The following is a 9,551-nucleotide window of genomic DNA, read 5'->3' as shown; positions in this document are numbered from 1 at the left end:
CCAACGGTGGTCCAGCCATCTGCCAAGTTCACAGCCTGTCCCTGAAAGGGTTAGAGACAGGCTCTGGTGTAGGAGTGACCCTCAGGGACCCTCTCTGAGCCTCAGCTTTTGAAGAGTGTAGTAATAGAGTACAGTAGTCCCCACTTACCCACCGGGAATACATTCCAAGACCCCAGTGAATGCCCGAAACCACAGGTAGCACCAAACCTTGTGTATATGTGCTATGTTTTTTTCCTATACATACATACCTGTGAAAAAGTTCAATTCACAAATGAGGCACAGTAAGAGTAACAACAGTAACAACAAAGTAAAACAAGTGTAACAATATGCTGTGATACAAGTTGTGTGCAGGCAGCTGGTGCTTGCGCTTTAAGGAAGCACGTATGGCCTCTCTGGCAAACCCAAACTGCCAGATCACCACTCTTGCATCCAGGCCGATTATTAAGTAAATCAGGGTGACTGGAGCACAGGCGCTACCAGGACAGTCCACGTGACAACCAGGATGGCGGCTCAGTGACTAACGAGTGACGGGGAGCACAGACCGCGAGGAGACACCGTCCGCCGGGGTGAGTCACATGGCACCTGAGATGAAGCAGGACGGTGCACGATTTCACCACGCTGCTCAGAACGGCGTGCAATGGAAAGCTTATCAATTGTTTACTTACGGAATTTTCCATTTATTCTTTTCAGACCGTCGTTGCTATGGAAGGGGAAACTGCAGATGGTGGTGGTGGTGGTGGTGGGGGCGGGGGGAGCGGGGGCACCACTCTTTGCTTTAACGAACCCTTTGAGTCTAAATGATGGTGAATGACCTTACCTGGGACACAGCAAGTGGCCCAGTCTGGTCTGGTCTGGTCTTTCCTTTGTTGGTGTGGTGGGAACAGAGGACCATGTTTGGTTTTCTTGACTCCTAGGCCACTGGCCGAAGCAGGCCGACAGTGGCCTGGAAGCTGGGGAACAGGATTTTCCAGGGGCTGATTTGCCTCCAGCCTGGCTGAGTCAGCCGTGAGTCCTCACCTGGGACAAGCCCTTTGGCCCTGCCGCAGCTGCCCTGGCTCCCGCCCCTGCCCTGCCAGCCAGGAGAGCCCCGCACCACCACCGGGAAGAGAGCTGGCAGGTTCAGAGCACACCACCCACTCCTGGGACAGTGCCAGGCCCTGGTGGCGGGAGCCTCCCGGGAGCAGAATGATAAAGTTGGGTTTAACCGCTGCCCAAGGAACGACGCCAATTATACTTTTATTTATAAGCACTCCGTCTCCAAAGGGCCAGACACCCCATTCATGCATTTCTTTTTTCTAAAACAAAGTTTGTTGAATTTTTTTCTGAGACAAAAGCAAAACATATTCATCATAGACCATTTAGAAAACACAGGGAAGTAAAAGTAAGAAAAGAAATTGCCACCTCTCCCTCCAGGGAGCACACCCGTGCCTTTCCCTCCACTCCCCACCCTCCCTGCCACCCGCCACCCCCCCACCATGTTACCCTTGGCTTCCCCACTCCCAAGCTCCAAGGGCCCTTCCTTTACCTTCATAACTTGTTTCCTAAGCCCATTTCTTCTAGGAATCACGTCCACCGCTGCAATTTGCCCAATACATGTTCTCTTACAGAAAAAAAAGAAATCGCCTGTAACCACCATTCAGATATACTGTAACATTCTTTTGAAGAATACTTTTATTTTTATTTTAGAAGAGATTTAGATGTACAGAAAAGTTGTAAAAATAGTTGGAAACGTTACCCTAAGCCCACAGCCATGAATGTTACCATCGTACACAGTATGCTACATTGTCACAACTCATGAAGCAATATTAACATGTTAATATATGTATTTTTAATATATTTTTCTTTATTTCAGAGAGGAAAGGGGGAGGGAGAGAGAAAGAAACACCAATGATGAGAATCATTGATCGGCTACTCCTGCAAGCCCCCTACTGGGGATTGAGCCTGCAACCCAGGCATGTGCCCTGACCAGGAATCGAACCGTGACTTCCTGGTTCATAGGTCTATACACTCAACAGCTGGGCCACACCGGCTGGGCAGCACGTTAATATTCATTACAGTCCATACTTCAGTCACACCTTTCTTCGTTTATTTATTTCACCTGACATCCCTTTTCTAGGATCGCATTCAGGATCCCATGTTACATTTAGTCATCACGTCTCCTTAGGCTCCTCCAGGCTGACATTTTCTCTGACATTTTCCTTGTTTTTGGTGACTTTGACAGTTTTGAGGAGTACTGATCTGGTATTTTGTAGAATGTCCTTCAATGTGAGTGGGATGTTTTTCTTGGGATTAGACGGGGGTTACGGGTTTTCAGGAGGTAGAAGTAAAGTGCCATTCTTTTATCAAAGGTACATGCTATCAATATGCCTTCTCGCCGTTCATTTAACCTGGAGCAGCTGGCCAAGGGCGCCGACTCCTTGGCCGGTGACTCCTGTCGTGTTACTCTTTCCCCTTCCGCACCGTCCTCTTTGGAAGGAAGTCAGTGACTGGCATTTTCATATATTTGCTTCCAGCTTCAGCCTTTCCCCTTCTCCCTGAAAACGAAAGCAGAATTCCATGGGCGCTTGCTGATTCTTGGCATCTATCGATCTTGCCGAGAACTGGGATCTGGGTATTAACCTCGACACTTTTACTTTCGTAATTTCTGGAGGTTTTAGCACACGGGCGCATATTACCATTGTCAACAGGTCTGCCCCTTGGTTTCATCGAGCAGTCTCTCCATGCCAGCACTGTGCAGAGCGCTCCCCATGTGTTAGTCATCCACGCAGACCAAGGATGGAGATGCGGCTGCTCTCCCCGCGATGTGGGTGAGAAATCTGATGTGTGGAAGTGCAGAGCGTCGCCCAGAGTCACATGGCTTGCGAGTGGCAGAGCCGTAATTCAAACCTCGGTCTGTGATCCCAGAGCTCAGCACTTCCCGTGCTTCCCCGGACTGGTCAAGAGCAGTCAGAGAGAAGGGAGGTTCAGCATGTAGGCTCGGAGGTTTGAATCAGCTCTTCCATTTATGAGCTGTGCGGCCTTGGGTGAGTTACTTCACATCTCTGCGCCTTAGCTTATTTGTTCAATAGGGACAGTGACCTTATCTTCTTCTCAGGGCTGTTGTGAAGATGAAATTACTTAAAATGATGCTTGGCTCAGGGTAGGCAGTCAATGAGGGTTATTATTGTTACTATTACGCTATTTTAAAAAATACGTAGTTTTATTGATTTTAGAGAGAGGTAGGGAGAGGGACAGAAACATCAATGAGAGAGAAACATGATTGGCTGCATGCCCCCTACTGGGTATTGAGCCCACAACCTGGGCATGTGCCCTGATGGGGAACTGAACTGTGATCTGGTTCATAGCTCGATGCCCAGCCATTGAGCCACACCAGCTGGGCTCACAATGCTATTTTTCACGTTCCCCCCAAGCCCCCCACCCAGGGAAGCACTGCCTGCCCTGGGCCGCAGTGCCCCCATCTGCCATGGGTGCTGACGCAGAACAGGAAGGTTTAACCCTTTTTGTATCATGGACCCTTTGGGCAGGCTGGTAAAATCAAATGGGTAGAATAACTTGTCAAATAGAACCCCTCCCCCCTCCTCCCCCCCCCGCCACACACACACTGTGACGTGTCCATTTATTAAGGCATTAAACAAGATGCGGTGTAGGTCTAGCCACCACGGCGTTTTGAGGTAGGCATGTTACTGTTTCGAGAATTCTATGCCTGCAATGAGACAGGACGACACCGGCCATTATTCTTAGTGACAAGGCCTTAGGGACTCCTCATTCCACCACGGTTGATGCTTGTGCTCCTAATAGAAAGAAAAGCTGAATTCTAGCCACAGATTCGTGAACATTTTCCCCTCACAGCTCACAGAAGGCTGAGTTCTTAACACGGGCCTCAGAGGAAGAACCGAGAGGAGGAAGCCCAAGTCCCTTCCAGCTCTCATACCCGAGGTTGGAGTGGGATCCGCAGGCGTCCTGGGGTGGGGCAGGGAGCCCTGTGCTCCGAGGAGGTTGACCCCAGGACAGATGTGCCCAGGGCCTTTCCGTCGGCCTGGCCTTCCCGGATTGCTCTGTTCTGGGCGTTTCGGAGAAGCTGCTGGCGGCTCCCCGCAGGGCCTTTGCCCTGGCTGATCGATGCTGGCTCTGTAGCGCTATCGACCCAGCCTTCTGTTTTCAGGAACAACCAGCCTTTCTCTCATTAACCCCTGCCAGCCTGGCCCTGGAGAGGATGCCTTCCATGCTGCAGGCTCAGCGCTGGGCAAGGCCGCTGTGCGGAGGAGGCCGCATCCATGGGCCAAGGGCACCCACCACAGGCCAGGAGCTATGCGGGCCCTCTGGCGTCCGTGTCCGGCTCATTGATCGGCTGGCAGCACAGGAGCTGCACTTCAAGCCCCTAGTCTGTCTGAGCTCCACACGCTGTGCTCTCTTCAGGGTACCAGAGCCTCTACACCCGCTGCCCTACACAGGTGAGTGTGGGGTCCTTCCCACCCCTAGCTGCACTCATGTATGCCCATCCCAACACACACACATACACACACACACACGCACACGCACATGTGTGCACACACACACACACACACACGCACACAGGTGAGTGTGGGGTCCTTCCCACCCCTAGCTGCACTCATGTATGCCCCGTCCCAACACAAACATTCACACACACACACACACACACATGCACATGCACACACACACATGCACACACACACACACACACACCCTCGGATGCACAGACAGGTCAGGGCTGCTCTCACCAACCCGAGAAGGAGCCAGTTCAGCCCCTGGCAGCCATCACTCACTACCCACATCTTCGGCTTATGTGTTGCCTTCCCCGGGCTTCTGCTTGGCATGCACAGTCTCTTAGGCAGTGCTAATGCTTCGGACCTTGAAGCCTTTCTTAGCTTTCCTGGAGTGAGCAGGGCAGAGGCACGGAAGGACAAGCTAGGGGTGTGCGGGCTGGGGACCCTGACAGGGCTAAGCCTAGCGCTCAGCAGACTGCTCGATGCAATTCACGGGAGCAGACAGTTTATCAGGCCGTCTGTCGCTCATGCTGGGACGTGGAGATGAGTCAGGGGCAGCCTCTGGGTCCAAGTCTGGGGAGGGAGAGAGGCCCCTGCAGGACATAAGCCAACAGAGATTAGCACACAGGCATAGGTCAGAGTGTCACAGCAATCAGCCAACTCAGGGATCTTCAGGGGAAATATCATCCCCCGGTTAGCGAGGCCCGGAGGTGGAGCTGGTCAGAGGGCGGGGGAAAGGCACCCAGGTGCGGTGAGGGGTCAGCCTGGGCCAAGGCCAGGTGTGAAAATGGGCGACATTCTGATGATGGGAGTTACTTCTGCTGCTGCAACAAATACCACAGGCTGGGGCTTAAACAACAGCCGGCAGTCCAAGGTCAAGGTGTCAGCAGGGTGGGTTTCCTCGAGGCCTCTCTCTGTGGCTGGTTATGGCTGCCTTCCCCCTGTGTCTTCACAGGCCTTCCTCTGCGTAAGTCTGTGCCCAGTCTCCAACCTCCTTTTCCTTATAAAGACGCTGGTCATGTTGGATGAGGGCCTACCCATGTGACCTCATTTTAACGTACTTACCTCTTGAAGACCCTACTCCAGGTACAGTCACAGTCTGACGTATTGGGGTTAGGACTTCAACATATGAAATGGGGGGTTGGGGGGTCACAATTCAGCCATAACAGGTGTTGACTGTGGAAGAGGGGGGCCTGGGCCTGGGTGGGACAGTGGGGCGGGGCGCACGAATCAGGAAAGGCCTTGACTGGGGCTTCACCTGTTGGACGCCCAGGTGCTGGCACCTGCTCTGGCCTCGGGAGGCCATGGAAAGTGAAAGCGTCCCCTGTCCCCAGGCTCCGGGACTCCTGGGAGTGCTGTGACCGCAGGCCTGCCCATCCGCCTCTGCCCTGCTCTGTGGGAGCCCTGCCCAGCTGGGGGGAGTGGGGGGGTGGGGGGGTGGGGGTGGGTGCAGACACTTATCAAGTAGGAAACCTTCCTGCTTTGCAGAAACTCCCGTCTGGACGGGCCTGATTGGACAAGACCTCACTAAGCATGCACCTCTCGGCCGCCCGCAGGAAAAGGAGCCCTTTCTGCCGGTAAGGCTTTTGCCCTCTGGGCGTCTGAGGAACCGGGCCCTCAGTGGTGCCCACGTGCTGCACTGGGGGTCAGGAGGGCCCTGCAGCTCTCTGCTTCCTGCTTTCCTCCCCCAGAAAGTGAGGAGTCAGAATAAAGTTGCTAAGGGCCTGGCCCTTCTGGCACTGACTTCAGGATCCTGAAACTGAGAAGGAAGTGGGGGAGGGGGGGTGGAAGGGCCAGAAAAGGCGGTGGAACCGTGTCCCCCAGGCCCACCCACCGGCCAGGATGGGGAGAGCTGGGGTTTGCTTTTCCCGGGCTTGGCCAGCTGGCGGGGGCAGGGTGGGGGTGGGTGGCTCGCTGGATGATTCTTTTTAAGTCTTTATTGACCCAGTGTGTCCAGGCCATGGGTTTTAAGTGCAGAGCTTGATGGAGTTCTGTGTATGATGCATTTGTGTAACCACCGCTGGGATCCAGATATAGAACAGAGTAGAGCTCGGGCGGGGGAGGGGGTCCTCCCTCGTTCGCCTCTGCGCCCCACCCCCAGGAGCCACCGTTCTGACCATCCATTAGCTCGTGTGTCCTCGACCGTCACGTAAATGGAATCATGCAACAAGCACTCTGTGGTGTCTGGCGTCTTGGCTCGTTGTTAAGCCTGAGATCCTCCCAGTGGGTTCTGCAGGAAAGCGGGAAGCCCTCCCTCTCCTGAGAGAGGCTCTTCCACACGTGCCCTGAGCTTGCTCCTCCCCGACACAGTCCTCCGCCCGTCAAGGTGCCCCTGTCCTTGAATCGGGGTGGGCTGGTGACCGCTTTGACGACGGGGCAGCTGAGGAGTGACGCTGTGGGGCATCCCAGGCTGAGACACGAAAGGTGGGGCAGCCTTGGCCCTGTTTGCTGGGACACTCGTGCTTGGAGCCCTGGGCATGAGACAAGAGGTCTCACCGCCCCGAGGCTGCCGTGTTGTGATGTGAGGAAGCCACGCTGCATGGGGAGGCCACACGAGGTGCTCTGTTCTTGGTCTGACTCTGAGCCTACGCAGCCCAGGTGCCCAGCATGTGTATGACCGGCCCCAGGAGACCCCAGAGCCCCCCTCCTCTCCCTACCCCCCCCGGGTCCCCCACTGGTAGGTCATCCTGGCCTACAGGTCTTCCCAGGTGAGGCCCCAGGCATTACAGAACGGGGATAAGTCATCTCTGGTCATCCCTTTACCAAGTACCTGCTCCACGCAATGCAGACACATGAGAAAATGGCTGTTTTAAGCTGCTGAGTTTGGGGTAATTTGTCAGCCCAGTAATCACTGGTACACAGGGTGCAGTGGCTGGACTCAGGAGGGCCAAGGTTAGCCTTCTCACTGGGTGAGACGGGGCGAGAACATCTGCTTTTGGGGGCCCACTGGCTGCTTCACAGCCCTGCCTACACCTCACCCTCTGCTTTTTGCTTCTCACCCGCTCTCTTTGGTTTTAGGCCAGTAGTTAATTAATTCTCTGCCTCCCCCTGCAAAAGCAAAAGGACGTGGTTCCTCCCCCACAACGTTGCCTCCCTGTGGGGACCCCAGAGGAGGAGACATGTGGAATATTCGAGGAGTCCAGTCAGCCTCTAGCAGGTGCAAGGAAACCGCACCGCACAGCCCCAGGCACTCAGTGCTCAAGAAATGTGTGTATCGAGAGCATCATCAGTCCCCAGTCACTGCTGGTGTCCTCTCCGTGACCTCTGGGTGGGGACACCACTTAGAGAGCAGGACTTTGGCACCTGGCTCTTGGAACTCTTTTCTGAGGGCCCAGCTCCTGGCCAACTCTGACATTATGAAATGTCATCCTTCACCTATATGGGTGGAGTTCATAGTACAGCCCCTAAAATGACAGACCCAGCATAGTGGCTCTCCCACCTACCGGCTGTGTGACAATGGAGAAGTGGCCTGACCTCTCTGAGCCTCGGTCCCCAATTCTGTAAAAAGGGTATAATAGTAAATAGTCCTGGCTTCGTCCAGGGCTGCAGGGGAGACAAAACATACGATAATAATACATAGCCAGCATTTACTGAGTACATAGTAAGCCGTCAAGAAATGGTAGCCAAACAAAACAAACCAAACGGGAGGAGGGGAGCTTATGTGAGAGGCAGTATTATTGAATTTTTTGCAGATGAAGGAAAGGGCTGAGCTCATGGAGCTAAGAGGCGGAAGAGACGTGGTGCCAATCTGGGTCTGTGTGCTGCCAAAGCTCATGCTCCTCCCACTCCGTCTCTTTGTCTTTAGAGCAGGTGCCTGTGGGTCTGGAGCCCATGCATGACCTTGCAGAGCTCCGTGCCCTGCCCAGGCTCACATGTTAGTTTCCTTGGGGCATGGTGGTAGCCCTCTGGAGAGCGTCCTCTGGCCTCAGAGAGCCTCATGAACTGCAGTAGCCACCGAAGAACCCTCTGGGCCTGGGGTTGCAATACAACTACTCTGCCTTCCAGAAAGCTCTATTTTTTTCCCCCTCTGTGAACTAGATTGGATGCAGAGACTTGGAAACTGCCCTTATCTCAAGCAGGTGTCCAAGGAAGAATCTGATTTATTTTATTATTTTAACAGCTTTTTTTTTTTTTTTTTAAAATCTTTATTGTTCAGATTATTACATTTGTTCCTCTTTTTTCCCCCCATAACTCCCCTCCTTCCAGCTCCCACCCCACCCTCCACCCTCACTCCCCACCCACTGAGTTCATCCATAGGTGCATGATTTTTGTCCAGTCACTTCCCGCATCTCCCACACCCCTTTTCCCCCAAGAATAGTCAGTCCATTCCCTTTCTATGTCCCTGATTCATTATAGTCACCAGTTCATTCTGTACATTAGGTTATTTATTCACTTGATTCTTAGATTCATTTGTTGATAGATGCATATTTGTTGTTCCTAATTTGTATCTTTACCTTTTTCTTCTTCTTCCTCTTCTTAAAGGATACCTTTCAGCATTTCATATAATACTGGTTTGGCGGTGATGAACTCCTTTAGTTTTTCCTTATCTGTGAAGCTCTTTATCTGACCTTCAATTCTGAATGATAGCTTTGCTGGATAAAGTAATCTTGGTTGTAGGTTCTTGGTATTCAGCACTTTGAATATTTCTTGCCATTCCCTTCTGGCCTGCAAAGTTTCTGTTGAGAAATCAGCTGACAGTCGTATGGGTATTCCCTTGTAGGTAATTGAGCCTCTTTCTCTTGCTGCTTTTAAGATTTTCTCTTTGTCTTTTGCTCTTGGCATTTTAATGATGATGTGTCTTGGTGTGGTCCTCTTTGGATTCCTTTTGTTTGGGGTTCTCTTTGCTTCTTGGACCTGTAAGTCCATTTCTTTCTCCAGGTGGGGGAAGTTTTCTGCCATTATTTCTTGAAATAGGTTTTCAATATCTTGCTGTCTCTCATCTTCTGGCACTCCAATGACTCTGATATTAGTCCGCTTAAAGCTGTCCCAGAGGCTCCTTACACTATCTTCACACTTTCGGATTCTTTTTTCATTTTGCTTTTCCAA

At 52.5% G+C, this 9,551-nt stretch overlaps 1 long non-coding RNA gene across 1 annotated transcript in view; it reads left to right on the top strand.

The window, feature by feature from the left end:
• The first annotated feature begins 4,381 nt into the window (after nucleotides 1–4,381).
• The window catches only part of LOC139017941 (uncharacterized), a 37,519-nt gene continuing 32,349 nt past the window's right edge, over nucleotides 4,382–9,551 (top strand). The window contains exons 1-2 of the long non-coding RNA XR_011472888.1: nucleotides 4,382–4,451; nucleotides 5,994–6,082. This is a non-coding gene — a long non-coding RNA (uncharacterized lncRNA). The remainder of the gene's footprint in view (nucleotides 4,452–5,993; nucleotides 6,083–9,551) is intronic.

Source organism: Myotis yumanensis, unplaced genomic scaffold (assembly GCF_028538775.1).
Source record: "Myotis yumanensis isolate MYYU_CA2020_CCGP unplaced genomic scaffold, mMyoYum1.0.hap1 SCAF_10, whole genome shotgun sequence".
NCBI lineage: Eukaryota > Metazoa > Chordata > Mammalia > Chiroptera > Vespertilionidae > Myotis > Myotis yumanensis.
This window is presented reverse-complemented; position numbering and strand designations above follow the sequence as displayed.